The sequence below is a fragment of the Schistocerca piceifrons genome, chromosome 2, assembly GCF_021461385.2.
Source record: "Schistocerca piceifrons isolate TAMUIC-IGC-003096 chromosome 2, iqSchPice1.1, whole genome shotgun sequence".
NCBI classification, from domain to species: Eukaryota; Metazoa; Arthropoda; class Insecta; order Orthoptera; family Acrididae; genus Schistocerca; species Schistocerca piceifrons.
The window spans coordinates 606,757,183-606,775,803 of NC_060139.1; positions in this window are offsets into that span (position 1 = coordinate 606,757,183).

Genomic DNA, 18,621 nt, shown 5'->3' on the forward strand with positions numbered 1-18,621 from the left:
CAGTATACTCTGCCATACACATAAGTGGTTTGCAGAGTTGGGGTGTAGATGTAGGACTGCAACAGGTAAAGGTGTGAAACATCTTTATGTTTAGCTTGATATTTATCAGTGATAGGAAGTAAGATGCAGAACGCATTGCTGGATTAATGTCTGTATACAGGTGGAAACTTTCTAAGACAACAGAATGTGTGCTTTTCCGAGACTGAAACACTGACAATATTTTTTTTGCATCTAAATTATTTTTTTAATGTAAATTGTGGTGTCACTTCTGAAGAAAGCAGCTGTGAATATTCCCAAACCCTGAGTTTAATGGGTCATTGTTGCAGAATACTGATGTAAATTATTCACAGAAGAATGGAAAACTTGTAAAATCCGACTTAGGAGCAGGTCAGTGTGGGTTCTGGAAAATATGGGAATATGAGAGACAAAACTGACTCTACGACTTATCTTCGACGATAGGTTAAGGCACAGCAAACCTAAAGATGTAGCATTTGCACACTTAAAGAAAGCTTTTGAAATGTTGGCTAGTATACACTCTTTAGAATTCTAAAGGTAGCTGGGTAAAATTAGCAAACGGTTGTTTCCAACATGTAGAGCAGCCAGATGACAGTTCTAGGAGTTGAATCGTGTGAAAGAGAAGCAGTGGTTGAGAAGAGAGTGAGATATGGAGTTTGAAGAAGGATTAAAGTTCATGGAGAAGAAATAATAATAAAAAAAAAGTTTGTAATTTTGTCGGAGACAGCAAACAACTTGGAAGAGCAGTTGAATGGGATTGGCAGTGACTTGAAAGGAGGATATGAGATGTACATCAATAAGACCAAAATGAGGGTAATAAAATTTAGTTGAATTAAATTAGTCAATACCATGGGAATTAAGTTTTTCTGTTGGGGCAGTAAAATAATTCATCATGGCTGAAGTAGAGAGGATATGAAATGTATACTGGCAAGGGCAAGAAAAGCATTTCTGAAGAAAAGGAATGTAACATCTGATATAAACTGAAGTGTTAGCAAGTCTTTTCTGAAGGAATGTAGCCTTGTATGGAAGCGTAACATGGACAATAAGCAATTCAGACAAGAAGTGAACAGAAGCTTTTGAAATGAAGAATGTTTAAGATTAAATTGGTAGATCACATAACTGATGTGAAAATACTGAATAGAATTCAGAAGAAAATAATTTTGTGGCATAATTTGAATAAAAGTGGGGATTGATCAATAGAATTATTTTGAGATATCAAGGTATCAAAAATTTAGTGTTGGAGTGGTAAACGTTGTAGTGGGAAACCAATGCTCAAATACAGTAAGCAGGTTCAAATGGATGTAGGTTGCAGTATATATTCTGAGAAGATGAAGCCCGCACAGGATAGAGTAGCATAGAGAGCTGCATGAAACCAGTCTTTGGACTGAAGATCACAGCAGCGCTAAGTTGTGGTAGCAGACTGATTTGTACCATTGTCCAAAGCATAGGTAAGGATGAAAGGTGACAATTTGGTTGCGAGTTGGTGAAGCCAGTGGATGAGAATATGAAATTTTAATTGTGTTGATATAGCCTATGGATCTGTAGTGTTGCTTGAGGTCAAGGTTAGGTTAAAAGTCAAGTCAGCTCTATCAAAGGTTTTAGTTGATACAAAGATACTATACCGTTAACAAAATAGACAATGAAATCAAACATATGAACTGAAAATGAAACTACTAAGCTGTGTTTAACTGAATTGTCTACCTTACTGATAGCATACTTTGACCGGTAATAACAGTAAGACAAAGACGGAAGTAATCTGTTAACATTTGGAATTGGGGAGCTATTTTAAGGAAGTAAAGAGTGGAAGGTAAGAGAATGGTGCTAGCAGTATTTCCGCTTAGCATCCTCAGTTCATGGTAGGCTTTGTTGGGATATTTTCTATCAATATTTATTACACCCTTTGTACTGTCTATGTACTGAGAAAAAAAGTCTGTTCATATATATATACCATTTTCTTGTAATTTAGTCTTTCTACTAAATATAATGAATGCACCAAAATATTACAGTGTGCTAAATGATGCTTTTTATATTTACCCAACATACAAACAGAACTGTGAAACCAGCCTGGATAGCCATGCTGCTTTTGAAATTCGGAAAGATGTGGTCCCGAATTGAATTTGCCTGGCAGGTGAGGTTTTTAGGCAGTTTTCCTCATCCTACTAGGTGAATAGTGTGGTGGTACCCACATCCACCTTAGTTACATGATTCACAAACATTTGGAAAACATTCACACACATTCACATGGACAACATTAAGTGCAAGCAATATTGGTATACAAATTCCAGCCCAAGGATGTAAGGGAATGGCAAAAGGAAAGGTATACAGCCGCCTTCCATCGTCAACAGTGTCAGTTCTGGCAATTAACATGCCAACCCTATATAGATATGGGATAAAGGCAAAAGAAGATGACGACAAAAAGAACAGTGTCTTTCTTCCAACAATTTGCCATTCAATTCCTTGATATTCTTCACAAGTAACATTTATGGTACATAGCTTATTCCTTCATTATTTCATTGTGTTGATATGTCGAGGATCGTTAAAGGTTCAGTTTTGTTAAAGAATGTTGCTCAGTAGCTTCATTTGCACATTGACTCCACTTATAAAATATGCTACCACTCAAATAAAATGTGTTCATTCTGTTTCATTTCGCATCTTGACAAAAATGCCTTGACGCTTCATTCATGTAACAAAGTTAAGTGTGATAATTAGTGGTATAATTGTATATTAACATATTTTTCTTTTGCATTTATAAAGTTTATGCACCACATTTGATTGAGTGTTTGTCTGGTGCAGCCTACAAGATTAAGCTGTTTGAAAACGAGTAAATATTCAACAAAATACAAGAGCTGTAGTCTAAAAGTATGCTCTGCAAGCTACCAAATAGGGTGCAGTAGTCTCATATAGTGTTACAGACCCATTGTGTACCCAACCTTCCACCCTTCCTATTCTGTTTTTGCATTGTACCCAGGAAGAAAGTGTTTCAATACACTTTAGCAGAAAGGAGAATTGTTTTATTTTACTAACATGGTCATTATCCAAAAGAAAAAGTATGTTGTAGGAAGTAATGTTGCTTCATACATATTACAACATAGGCACTTCTGATCTCTAGAAGAATGGCCTCTGTGATACAAAGGCTTTCATGTGTAGACGCGCACTGGTGTTCATTGAGCATTTTTGACACACACTTGCACTAAGTGAACAAACTTTTGAGGAGTCACACAGCTCTTTAAACATTTTCTCTCTTCTCCATCAACTCAGCAGACTGAAAAACAATATTCAAGAATAGTTAATAACAGTTTTATAAGTGACTGTTGATTGTGAATTACATTTCTTTAGAATTCCTTCAATAGATCTGTCCAACACCTATCTTACCCCAAAGTTATATTTATGTAGTCTCTCCTCCCTAAATGTCTGTGGAATGATGCTGCAAGATGTTTGATGATTATGACTGATTCTGATTGTGTAATCAAATGTAATTGTGTCTGTTTACAACAAGTACTGGTTGTCTTCAACTCTTCAGGCATTTCCAAACTATTTTCTGACAGATCTTTGCTATAATCTGTGGTACAATCTTTATAGGTAATGTTATTTGTAATTGTATAGGCAATGATGACAGCCCACCAACTCTCCCCTGGTGTATATAAGGCAAAATTTTCAGTTACAGTGATATCTTGTCTAACTTACTGAGCTATGGTTGCTGGGAAGTCTTTACTCCAAAATATGTATTTGTTATGATGTTATTTAGAATCAGGACTCCCAATTTCAGTAGTTTAGCATGTAGATATTTTGTACTCTCATGTGTTGTCATATTTAGATGACTTTGAATCTTTCACAGCAAATAAATAGATGTTTTGGATAGTTGTTAATTTATGATGACCTGTGTATTCTAATGCACAACATCGCTATCCATGCCATGATTGTTGTTTAATATTGCAGTGACAAACAAGTTATACTGTGTGCTGTGTTGTGTTTAGTTTGTTGTCTTGATATCTGGCAATGTGTAATTGATTCAAAACGGGAAGTCCTAAACATTAAACAAGGCTGATTATTGGATATGTTTAATTGGTGTGAGTGCTTAAAGGTTACTGATAGATCAGGTGTATTTAGAGAAAAAGGATACAAAATAATAGTGGCAAATAAATTACTATTATGTCTTCATTGTGAATAATGTTGTACAAAAGTGAAATATAAGAGATTGTATAATGTGACACAAGCTGGACAAAAACGCTCAGAGAGCATGTGTATTCATTCATCTAGCTTCAGTATTTTTCCAATATATATCATGTTCAAATAATTCACAGTAAAGTGCCTCAGTAAATTAGTCTAAAAGTTCCCAACATTTCAACAAGTAATCCCTCCGTAATTTTTTTACTTTGAAAATGATAGAATGTGTTAACTGTTGAAATGTCGGTGGTTTTAAAATAATTTACCCAACCTCATTTCTGCAAGTTATTCAGACTCATCCATTCATTCTATTCTGAAGGTTCCATAATGAAGATTATATTCAGGACTGGTATATAGTGAGGTACACAATTAAGAGGGGGAAGTAGCCACCAGAAATTGTATTATGTTTATTGCATTAACAAGTAAGTATCATTAAACTTTTGCAGCCCATGTTTCATGCACACACTAAAATGAATGAAATACTACTCTGAAAAAGGTGCCACTACTTCTGTTCTACAAAGTTGTTGCTGTTAAGTTCTACAGTCTGCGTATTTACACAAGTACACTGATAATTCTTACAGATCAACAGTTATCTAGATGCTGAAAGACTAACTTGTGTGCAGATGATTTTGCCACTTGTCACACTGCTGAAAGAAGTTTTTAATCCTATGATCTAGATACTCATGTAGGTTTTGGGTAGGTATCTAGTAAGATATTCTGGCAATTTTTGGTGAATCACCTTTTTCTTACTTTATCCTGTTCTGTTGACAGATTGTTAAGAAACTGTGCATTAGACTAAAGAAATTTTCTTCGAACTCCCAACAAGAAATGACAGTCTACAAACAAATAACTCGTGTAATGTATTATTGGTGTGTAAACCACAGCTATTCTGAAATTGGTTTTAATATTACCAATAGAGGACATTAAGGAGTAAATTTGCTAGAAACTATGTGTATAAATTGGGAGGTAAACAGTGAGGCGTGTTAGGCGTAAGATTACCCTCATTTTGCAGTGTTGCTACTACTTGTTTATGCTGTATGAGTACGTTTAGTTGGCTGCATTCCTGCAAAAAGTAATGCCGTAAGGCATCAGGAGTGGACGCTGTCTTCCTTGTCTTAATCCTGAACAATATTTTAAGTGCAAATCGTGTCAGAGTGAACTAGACACCAAGAAATTTTGCACATAGTGTTTCATTTCTTGCATGCTCATTACTCTCAATTTAAAGTACCACAAATAAATTTTAATTAATTTCTTAAGTATAATCGGGTCCTTTTGAGACTAGGGCTTAAACTGTTCACTCTGAATTACTTGCAGACCTGTTCAGTTATCATCTGGGCTTCATCTAGTTTGGTTGAATTTCAGTCTAGTGTTTGTGTGCTTGTAACATCAATAAACATTGCAGTTACTGAAAAGTCCTTTAAATTATTGGAAAGAATGTGTACAGTATTAAAAGTAGTAGTGGGCCCTGCATTGAACATTATGTGACTCAGTTTTTTTTTTTACTTTCCCCTATTCTGAGTTTAGTTTCACTCACATAATACTGTTTATAGAGGTGACCTCATCTTTATATTATGGAAGTAAGACCCATCAGTACACAAGATACATAATTAATATCATAACATTTTAGCAGTTCTATGTACCATGCAATTACAGGTTTTGACTAGGTCCCAGAAAATACCATTGAGAAAGACAAACTGGGAAACATTCAATGAGTTTTGCTCTGAAAAATGGTCAGTATTCTGTTGTGTGGTACTTTTGCAAAACTGAATGGATTAAAACAATGGAAATAATGTAGTTTCAGCTCTTCTTGTTGTTTTCGATGTTGTTATGTTACTCCTGATGTCTCTTCATCTCTGCTCATGTTTCTTCACCTCTCCATGTCTATTGCAACCTATATCCACTTGAATCTGCTTAATGTAGTCCAGAAGCCTTGGTCTGTCTCTACAATTTTTAGCCTCCCACCATGCACGTATGCTCTCTCTCTCTCTCTCTCTCTCTCTCTCTCTCTCTCTCTCACACACACACACACACACACACACACACACACACACACACACACACACACACACACACACCTCTCTCCCCTCCATTACCAAATTGACTACTTTTTTGACACCTCAGAATCTATCCTGTCAAACTATTACTTCTGGTAAAATATAAAGAATTTAAAAGTGAAGGAGACAACTCTAGAATATCAGAAGTATGTAGAGTAATTGACAGGTTTGTACGTGTCAATGACGCAACACTTCCTCTGTTCATTGGGTGATCTCCTTTACTCTTAAATTATTTTATGTTCTACCAGAACTTTCCTGCTGAATTAAAACTACCTCTTCTTTTGGTCAAGTTGTACCACAACATTCTTTTCTTCAAACTCTGATAGTCTCTCTTTATTAACCACTCAGTGGAACCATCTAATCTTCAGCAATCTTCTGTAACACTACATTTCAGAAACTTATTTTCTCTTCTTTTCTTTACTATTTAGTGTCCATTTTTCTCCTTTTTTTTAAAAAAAAAATCCTAACCCTTAAAATTTATAATAGACACTAGAGCATTGCTGTTTGCTAGTCTGCATATAATACCCTCTCTGCTCTGACAATTGTCAACTATTTTGCTGCTTGAATAGTAAAACTCATCAGAACTCATCTATTACTTTCACTATTTCATTTCCAAATCTAATACTGTTGACATCACCTGACTTTATTTTACTACGCTCCAAAAGATTCTGTAACTTACCAAACAAAAGCGTTGGTACGTTGAGAGAAACAATAACAAACAAACACACAAATTTCAAGCTTTCTCAACCCACGGTTGCTGCATCAGGAAAGAGGGAAGGAGAGGGAAAGACGAAAGGATGTGGGTTTTAAGGGAGAGGGTAAGGAGTCATTCCAATCTCGGGAGTGGAAAGACTTACCTCGGGGGGGAAAAAGGGACAGGTATACACTTGCACGCGTGCGCACACACACACACACACATCCATCCGCACATAACAGACACAAGCAGACATATGTAAAGGCAAGGAGATTGGGTAGAGATGTCAGTCGAGGCGGAAGTACAGAGGCAAAGATGTTATTGAATGACAGGTGATGTATGAGCGGCGGCAACTTGAAATTAGCGGAGGTTGAGGCCTGGTGGGTAACGGGAAGAGAGGATATATTGAAGAGCGAGTTCCCATCTCCAGAGTTCTGATAGGTTGGTGTCAGTGGGAAGTATCCAGATAACCCGGACGGTGTAACACTGTGCCAAGATGTGCTGGCCGTGCACCAAGGCATGTTTAGCCACAGGGTGATCCTCATTACCAACAAACACTGTCTGCCTGTGTCCGTTCATGCGAATGGACAGTTTGTTGCTGGTCATTCCCACATAGAAAGCTTCACAGTGTAGACAGGTCAGTTGGTAAATCACGTGGGTGCTGTCACACGTGGCTCTGCCTTTGATCGTGTACACCTTCCGGGTTATAGGACTGGAGTAGGTGGTGGTGGGAGGGTGCATGGGACAGGTTTTACACCGGGGGGGCGGTTACAAGGGTAGGAGCCAGAGGGTAGGGAAGGTGGTTTGGGGATTTCATAGGGATGAACCAAGAGGTTATGAAGGTTAGGTGGACGGCGGAAAGACACTCTTGGTGGAGGGGGGAGGATTTCGTGAAGGATGGATCTCATTTCAGGGCAAGATTTGAGGAAGTCGTATCCCTGCTGGAGAGCCACATTCAGAGTCTGATCCAGTCCCGGAAAGTATCCTGTCACAAGTGGGGCACTTTTGGGATTCCTCTGTGGGAGGTTCTGGGTTTGGGGGGATGAGGAAGTGGCTCTGGTAATTTACTTCTGTACCACATCGGGAGGGTACTTGCGGAATGCGAAAGCTGTTTTTAGGTTGTTGGTGTAATGGTTCAGGGATTCAGGACTGGAGCAGATTCGTTTGCCACAAAGACCTAGGCAGTAGGGAAGGGACCGTTTGATATGGAATGGGTGGCAACTGTCATAATGGAGGTACTGTTGCTTGTTGGTGGGTTTGATGTGGATGGATGTGTGAAGCTGGCCATTGGACAGATGGAGGTCAACGTCGAGGAAAGTGGCATGGGATTTGGAGCAGGACGAGGTGAATCTGATGGAACCAAAGGAGTTGAGGTTGGAGAGGAAATTCTGGAGTTCTTCTTCACTATGAGTCCAGATCATGAAGATGTCATCAATAAATCTGTACCAAACTTTGGGTTGGCAAGCCTGGGTAACCAAGAAGGCTTCCTCTAAGCGACCCATAAATATATATGAAGACAGTAACTGTTCTTGAAAGAACTGATTACTGTTGTTGACCGTGCAGCTTTCCCCTGGAATAAATGATGACTGACTGAAACCCTCAGCTGCCAACAGGTGTTGTTGATATACCTCGATGTGGACAGCTGAAAATGTGTGCCCCGACCGGAACTCGAACCTGGGATCTCCTGCTTACATGGCAGATACTCTATCCATCTGAGCCACCGAGGACACAGATGAATACTGCAACTGCAGGGACTTATCCCTTGCACGCTTCCCGTGAGACTCTCATTCCCAACTGTCCACAGTTCTACAAATGTAATGTACCTTATAGACATTTGCCCATTCACTCATTACTTGCGCATGCTTTGGTGATTCCCGTAAGAGTTTGGGCAACCTGTGCGCTTTCGCAGAGACGAAGGTCAGTGGCTGGGTAGCCTTTAAATATATATATATGAAGACAATAACTGTTCTCGAAAGAACAGATTACTGTTGTTGACCATGCAGCTTTTCCCTGGAATAAATGATGACTGACTGAAACCCTCAGCTGCCTACAGGTGTTGTTGATATACCTCAATGTGGACAGCTGAAAATGTGTGCCCCGACCAGGAGTCGAACCCAGGATTTCCTGCTTACATGGCAGACGCTCTATCCATCTGAGCCACCGAGGACACAGATGAATAGTGCGACTGCAGGGACTTATCCCTTGCATGGTCAACAACAGTAATGAGTGAATGGGCAAATGTCTATAAGGTACATTACATTTGTAGAATTGTGGACAGTTGGGAATGTGAGTCTCATGGGAAGCGTGCAAGGGATAAGTCCCTGCAGTCGCACTATTCATCTGTGTCCTCAGTGGCTCAGATGGATAGAGCGTCTGCCATGTAAGCAGGAGATCCCGGGTTCGAGTCTCGGTCGGGGCACATATTTTCAGCTGTCCACATCGAGGTATATCAACAACACCTGTCGGCAGCTGAGGGTTTCAGTAAGTCATCATTTTGACCCATAAATAGGTTGGCGTACAAGTGTGCAAAAGAAAGTTACGACCCTCAATTTAGTAAAAAGTAGGATGTTCACATTATCTGTTGTATTTTTTAATGCAACACACACTGATAGTAAGTAGTATTTTATTCAAACGCTTTCTTGGACGACAAGAGGCAGTGCGGTGTTTGAGTTGCACGACTCGCACATCTCTTCCAGTTGACTTACACAATGTGCATGCAGCTGATCCTCTTCTTTGGGTTATCAGATATGTTGCTCTCACTGTTTAATTCATCTCCGAAGACTGTATCAGTTTAAGGGGAATATTATTAACCAGCTCTATATTCTTGAAATTAATTATGTACTCAAAGACTCTTGTCAGTTCAACAACAATGTATTTTCGACTCTTGTCCCAAAGTAACAATTATTCTGTACAAACTCCAGTAAGCCAACTGGTTCCATGATAAATGCCAGAATCTACTAAACATTCATACAGTTATATATGTTCTGCCTAATGCAGAGCCAAGACATAAAGTAAAAGTCTCTATATAACACATGCTTATTGATTTAAGTGTCAGGAAGTCATTTCTGAAAGTATTCGTATGGAGTGTAGCCATGTATGGAAGTGAAACATGGACGATAAATAGTTTGGACAAGAAGAGAATAGAAGCTTTCGAAATGTGGTGCTACAGAAGAATGCTGAAGATTAGATGGGTAGATCACATAACTAATGAGGAAGTATTGAATAGGATTGGGGAGAAGAGAAGTTTGTGGCACAACTTGACCAGAAGAAGGGATCGGTTGGTAGGACATGTTCTGAGGCATCAAGGGATCACCAATTTAGTATTGGAGGGCAGCGTGGAGGGTAAAAATCGTAGAGGGAGACCAAGAGATGAATACACTAAGCAGATTCAGAAGGATGTAGGTTGCAGTAGGTACTGGGAGATGAAAAAGCTTGCACAGGATAGAGTAGCATGGAGAGCTGCATCAAACCAGCCTCAGGACTGAAGACCACAACAACAACAACAACAACAACAACAACAACAACAACATAACACATGCTTCATTTGTCTCTGTAACAGTCCTCATGACACCACACACCATGGAACATTATCCAAATACTCTTTGACTTTTTGATATAACTTCTAGGGTGCTGCTTGTAACCACTTGACGGGGCCACTCGTCTGACACTGCTCCTGGCTCCTCGTGACAGCTGTCCCTCCTGCACACACAGACGTGTGGCACAGTAAAAAGGCTCTCTAACCCTTGTCATTGGGTGTTTGAGACGGTGGAGAGCTAAGTGTTTCTAGAATTTACCCTGAAATTCTTGAAGCACTACAATATGCCATACTAGAGCATATGGATTTCAATGTAAATTATTCCATGTTATTGTATTTATGTCGTCGTCTTCCAATTTAATCAAAAATATAACATGCAACATCTCAAAATATGCTCTAGCTTTATGCCTTTTTCTGCCAACCCCTTCAGTTATAATGGTATTGTCAAATTCAAATTTCTTATTTCTCCCAATATACATGTTGTAAGCAACCTTTTGCCTCCAGTATTTTATCCCAGCTATATTCAAAATTTCAGATAATGTCTTCCAGTCATCATTCTCTAAGTAATCAAGTGCTATAAATATAGTATTGCCTTTCCCTAATCTATCTTCTAAGATAAATCATAGTGTCAGTATTGCCTTGCATGTTCCTATGTTTCTCTGAAACCCAAACTAATCTTCTCCAACCTTGGCGTATATCATCCTTTACATGTTTTGTAAATAATTTGTATTAATATTTTCAACTGTGACTTATTAAGCTGATGCTGAAGCAATGTTCTCATCAGTCAGTATCTGTCTTCTTTAGTATTGGCATTATTACGTTCTTCTAGAAGTGTTACAGTACTTCCCATCTCATATATTCTGTTTATCAGGTAGAACAGTTTTATTGTGGTTGGTTCTCCCAAGGCACATAATTAATTCTGAGGGAACATTGTCTACTCCAGAGGTCTGATTTCAGTTAAGATGTTTCAGTGCTCTGCCAAATGTCTTCTCCTAGTATCACATCTCACCTTCATTCTTTCCCCCACTTCAGTAAATAGTTGCTTAATGCTACCTATGAAACTTGCAACCACCTTCGGTTCTTTGAGTTGATCCAAGTTGCAACTCCATATTTTAATGTAGACAATCTTTGTGAGTAATTATTAAACCAAGTAATTACAACGATTAAGTTGTTGCCTGTGCAAAATGTTAACATGTGGCTTACCCTTCCATTCCTCCTCCCCCTCCCCTTCCCCATCCTTTTTCTCCTATTATTTTTTGTACTCTCCCTTTTCGAACTATTTAATTCCAATGCTCATCGCAATTAGTTCAGTCTTGTTGTTGTTGTTGTCATGGTCTTCAGTCCTGAGACTGGTTTGATGCAGCTCTCCATGCTACTCTATCCTGTGCAAGCTTCTTCATCTCCCAGTACTTACTGTTCAGTCTTGTCATACATTTTTGTCAAACTCTCCTCTGTAGAGCTAGTAGACAAATATCCTTTTACCACTGTGGAAAGTCTTGGCTTTGATAATGCATTAATTATACTGTCCGTGTTAACACTGATGCATTTCCCTTCTCTTATTCATTATTAACTCTACTCCTATGCCCATTTGATTTTTAGTTGGTAAACCTGTACTTACATCACTTCAATGTATCAATTTCTCTTTTGAAACACTCTGAGATTTCCTCCAGATTAAAGGACCAACATCCTGAGTAGTCTCTGCCTGGAGATGTGAATGGAGAACTATTCTACTTCCAGAAAGCTTTAAGGAGGATGATGTCATCATCACATAACCATAAAGTAGAACTGTGATGTCTCAAGAAGTATGATGGCTGTAGTTTTTTTTTTACCCATTTGCAGCACTAGTAAAGGAAGGTAATGTTGTCTACTGATATAAAGTCAGATCAGTCAGCCACACAGGGTGTTGTGCCTGCAGCTTCTGAGAAGGTTGCTGTCCCTCTTCAAGAAATATGTTAGTCTGACCCCTCAACACACAATACTCTGTTGTAGTTGCACCTACAGTACAGCTATCTGTACAACTGAGGCATGTAAGCTACCCCATCAAAGTGGTCTGTAGTCTGTGTTACTGTGATAGCACTGGAAATCATTGTAATCATAACACTTTCTTCTTGGCACTAGACACTACTATATTTGGTGTTACCCATTCTTTCACTGTACTTCGTTTCATTTCAGCCTTATCTATTTTTGGGGACATTTGAATCCAAATCTATTTTTTAATACATTTGAATTCAAAGTGTCATAAGAAAATGTTTACAGCAGGGTGAAGTTTCTATCTACTGTGCTGCTTTGTGGACCTAATCTGTTCCTACAGGCACCCTGATGTGATGACCATGTCATTAGTTACAAATTTATTGTACAATAATTTTATTTGATAGTGTAAACATCTCAAACTGGCATTCCTTATTCCCTTATGCTTTACCCTTATTTTTACATCTAATCTCTTAACTGTACCCCAGAGATCTTACCAAACAAGGTGGTGCAGTAGTTAGCACACTGGACAATAGTCGTCCACGTCAGTGGTATCTGTGCGTTTCCACTAGGCCTGTTGAACTTCCATCGGCGCCTCCTCTGATAGGAGGTACTCCAGATTCACTTCCAGAATGACCAGTGTGTCTTGAGTGGAGTTTTCTCCCAGTCAGACAGGGACATTAGAGTCAGTTTGTCCTAGTGGGGCAGAAGCTGGCGCGGCTGTCTCTTCTTGAATGGGATCAACCGTTGAGGCAACCAGCATAGCTCTGGCTTCTTGGGTAGCCAGGTACAGTGGCACAACACTCTTCAGGGCCACCTCTGGCGGGACAGCAACATCTTGAGTCATAGCGCCCAGCAGGGATCCTGATGGTTGGATCGCCTCATGTGTAGCCATGCTCGGTAGGTCATGCGGCAACTGATATTTCCGGTAGACCTGATAGCAACTTTTATCCTCTTCTCGGCTCGGATATTCATACATTTTGAGGCATCTGGTTTATAATAATGTAGAGCTCAGAGCTCACAAAAGTCCTGAGGTTAAGCCAGTGTGTGTTCCTGTGTCGGCTGCCTAGTTGTCGTAGATCTGGGGGCTGCCGACGGGGCCGGCTCAGTTGCTTGAGCAAGTTCCGCCGGACAGTGATCAGCCACACCCTTCGCTTTAATACATTGTGTACTCTCCAATGTCTGAAATGTGCGTCCGTGCATAGTCTGTGGTGTGTGACACATGTGTACAGTCTAACATTAGTCACAACACTCCGTATATATGTTGTTACCCACTGCGATAGCAGTGAGCCAAGTGGCCATCAAGAGAAACTTCTGACTGCAAAATCGCATGAGTGCGAATGCTATCATTTATATTGAATTGCAGCATAGTTTATACAATAGACAGCGTATTAAGAGCAAAAAAATCAACAATAATTAAAAAAATTATAGCACATTTCTCATTCTTTATTTTACCAAGGACCCTGGGAGATACGAAACAGCACCTTACAGGATGGCTTATTTCTTATTCTCTTGTAACGTACAGATATTTAATGAAGAACATCATTCTCTTTTAATAACAAAAAATTGCTAGTGAACATCAGAAGACTTGATCTTTTGCAGAAACACAGCTTATACCTATCCAACAAGGTGAAGTTTTATTTGCTACATTTATGTCAAAATCAGTGAATGTAGGAAACGTGTGCGGAATGTAATTCCTACATTATTTAATGGACAAAGTAAGCCACCACACCTGTAGCTGAACGCAAAATCACACACGTGATAATAAAATGTCAAAGGAAATAAAACTGTCTCCCAACACAGAAACAAATTCCACAATAATTGTTACATCTGAACAAAAATGGCAAGAATCTTGAACATGTTCCCTTTTGAAGCAAAAGTAATTACACTTATAAAAATATTTGTTTTAAAAAGTCGTGTGAACAGTAGGAATGTGTGAATCATTAGACTCCATAAACATTTTTAACATGTCAATAAAAGTCATCATCATAATAAGAGCAGGCAAAAACAGGAATATACACTACTTGTGCATGAAATGTGTTTTTATACACTTGCTTTTAGTGGAGGAAGTTGCAGTTACACAGATATTCGGAAGTATTTCTTCAGGAGTAAATTGTCATTTGTCATTGAATCAGTGAAATTTGGCTGTTTTTACATTTACTTTACGTTAATTTATGTCTCTTGGTAATTTATTAGTACATGGAATGCGAAACATAACTATTTCTTTGATTAAGCAGAAAATATTGAAAACAAACATCGTTGCCACACAGGTCATTGCTTTTTCACCACTTGGAATGCTAATGTCGCTCCACCTGTCAAATGTTTACAACTTTCATACCATAGTGTGTGATGACCGTTACGTTAGACTGTGCTGGCACCAAGTACAGGCTATGTGATCAAAAGTATCTGGACACCAGGCAAGTTCGTGGCACCCTCCATCAGTAATGCTGGAATTCAATATGGTGTTGGCCCACCCTTAGCCTTGGTGATAGCTTCCACTCTCGCAAGCATACGTTCAATCAGGTAATTGGGGAATGGCAGCTGATCCTTCACGGAGTGCTGCACTGAGGAGAGGTATCGATGTCGATCGGTGAGGCCTGGCATGAAGTTGGCATTCCAAAACATCCCAAAGGTGTTCTTGTAGGATTCAGGTCAGGACTCCGTGCAGGTCAGTCCATTACTGGATGTTATTGTCATGTAACCACTCCGCCACAGGCCGTGCATTATGAACAGGTCCTCGATTGCGTTGAAAGATGCAATCCTCATCCCTGAATTGCTCTTCGGCAGTGGGAAGCAAGAAGGTGCTTAAAATATCAATGTAGGCGTGTGCTGTGATAGTGCCACACAAAACAACAAGGGGCACATGCCCCCTCCATGAAAATCATGACCACACCATAACACCGTCCCTCAAAATTTTACTGTTGGCACTTTATACGGTGGCAGATGACGTTCACCAGGCATTCGTCATACCCACACTCTGCCATCGAATCACCACATTGCACTGTTCAATCGTCCAATGTTTATGCTTCTTACACCAAGCGAGGCGTCGTTTGGCACTTACCGGCATGATGGATGGCTTATGAGCAGCCGCTCGACCATGAAATCCAAGTTTTATCACAACCTGCCTAACTGTTGTAGTACTTGCAGTGGATCCTGATGCAGTTTGGAATTCATGTGTGATGGTGGCTGCCTATTATACACTGCGACCCTCTTCAACTGTCGACGGTCTCGTCAGTCAACAGACGAGGTCGGCCTGTGCACTTTTGTGCTGTATATGTCCCTTCATGTTTCCACATCACTATCACATTGGAAACAGTGGACCTAGGGATGTGTATGAGTGTCGAAATCTCGCAAACAGACGTATGACACAAGTAACACCTAATCTCCTAACCATGTTCGAAATCCGTGAGTTCCACAGAGTGCCCAACAACAAACTTTACATACTCACATACTCCTTTACCTTTAACCCAAGCGAATACAGACTCATTTACAGATATTTTTCTCTTATTACGAGTATACAAAGACAATGCAGAAGGCGACATATAAGCTGACTTACCAAAGTCTTTATTTGCAAGTTCTGCCATATGGTAGGTACGATAGGCGATAATGTCTCTATCAACAAAACTTCCAAGTCCAGGAACACTAGATACTCCTGTACCTCCACGTACTATGGCTACAGTGAGCCAACCATTACCGTTTGAGAAAGTATCATTAATGTCAATACTAAAATTAAGTCTGCAACCACAAAAAACACAAGGTCCGTCGACAGGTGCAGTAGCAGCAACACTCTTAACTGGTATGCGGTTCTTCTTGTTGCCTGCTGTTGTGGTGAACTCGATGTTCTCGATCGTTTTATACACTGTCTGTTTAGAACAGCGACGAATTCTCCTGTAAGGCATCGTGGGCTCACGATGTCTAATGACTACTGAGGTCCTTCCTGATACGGAGTACCTGGTAGTAGGTGGCAGCACAATGCACCTAATATTAAAAAGTGTGTTTTTGGTGGTGTCCGGACACTTTTCATCACATAGTGTAAAAATAGGTGTATTCAATTATTTCACATTAATTTCTCCAGATTTTAATGCTACTGATTTTTAATTTTTATTACGGAATAATTAATAAAAATTAAATATGATTCATAAAATTATATAAATCCTACCTTGTTATTTGCTTATCTTGGCAGAAGGCTTAAAAATAGAATGTACCATCTTCTTCTTCTTCTTCTTCTTCTTCTTCTTCCTCCTCCTCCTCTTCCTCATCTTCGTCCTGCTCCATTCTCCTCTGGATGGCCAGGAACAGAAGAACAGGAAGTGAATGGCTGTGAATATTACTGCATTTCCTTAATGCTACTGCGCATATTTTCAGCAGGAACTAATTTTTTGCTTGAGCTCCTGCTCCTCACACACTAACTGGTAAGCAGACAGCCATTCACTGTGTAAGTAACAAGCATATCCCTATTTTTTTCACTTTTATAAGAGTCATCATTGCATATTTTGCACAGAGCATAACTTAATCATAGCTAACACTTGGTTCAAGAATCATAAAAAACGGTTGTGTACATGGAAGAAGCCTGGAGATATTGGAAGGTCTCAGGTATTATAATGGTAAGACAGATATTCAGGAACCAGGTTTTAAATTGTAAGACTTTCCAGGGACAGCTGTCGACTCTGACCACAATCTATTAGTTATGAACTGTAGATTAAAACTGAAGAAGCTGCAAAAAGGTGGGAAGTTACGGAGATGGGACCTGGATAAACTGACTAAACCAGAGGTTGTACAGAGTTTCAGGGAGAGCATAAGGAAACAATTGACAGGAATGGGGGAAAGAAATACGGTAGAAGAAGAATGGGTAGCTTTGAGGGATGAAATAGTGAAGGTAGCAGAGGATCAAATAGGTAAAAAGGCAAGGGCTAATAGAAATCCTTAGGTAACAGAAGAGAGATTGAATTTAATTGATGAAAGGAGTAAATATAAAAATGCAGTAAATGAAGCAGGCAAAAAGGAATACAAACGTCTAAAAAATGAGATCGACAGGAAGTGCAAATTGGCTAAGCAGGGATGGCTAGAGGACAAATGTAAGGATGTAGAGGCATATGTCACTAGGGGTAAGATAGATACTGCCTACACGAAAATTAGACACCTTTGGAGAAAAGAGAACCACTTGTATGAATATCAAGAGCTCAGATGGAAACCCAGTTCTAAGCAAAGAAGGGAAAGCAGAAAGGTGGAAGGAGTATATAGAGGGACTATACAAGGGTGATGTTCTCAAGGACAATATTACAGAGATGGAAGAGAATGTAGATGAAGATGAAATAGGAGATGATACTGCGTAAAGAGTTTGACAGCACTGAAAGATCTGAGTCGAAACAAGGCCCTGGGAGTAGACAACATTCCATTGGAACTACTGACGGCCGTGGGAGAGCCAGTCCTGACAAAACTCTACCATCTGGTGAGCAAGATGTATGAGACAGGCGAAATACCCTCAGACTTGAAGAAGAACATAATAATTCCAATCCCAAAGAAAGCAGGTGTTGACAGATGTGAAAATTACCGAACTATCAGTTTAATAAGTCACAGCTGCAAAATAATAACACGAATTCTTTACAGACAAATGGAAAAACTGGTAGAAGCCAACCTCGGGGAAGATCAGTTTGGATTCTGTAGAAATATTGGAACACATGAGGCAATACTGACCTTACGATTTATCGTAGAAAGAAGATTAAGGAAAGGCAAACCTACGTTTCTAGCATTTGTAGACTTAGAGAAAGCTTTTGACAATGTTGACTGGCACACTCTCTTTCAAATTCTAAAGGTGGCAAGGGTAAAATACAGTGAACGAAAAGCTATTTACAGTTTGTACAGAAAGTAGATGGCAGTTATAAGAGTCGAGGGACATGAAAGGGAAGCAGTGGTTGGGAAGGGTGTGAGACAGGGATGTAGCCTCTCCCCAATGTTATTCAATCTGTATATTGAGCAAGCAGTAAAGGAAACAAAAGAAAAATTCGGAGTAGGTATTAAAATCCATGGAGAAGAAATAAAAACTTTGAGGTTTGCCGATGACATTGTAATTCTGTCAGAGACAGCAAAGGACTTGGAAGAGCAGTTGAATGGAATGGACAGTGTCTTGAAAGGAGGATATAAGATGGACATCAACAAAAGCAAAATGAGGATAATGGAATGTAGTCGAATTA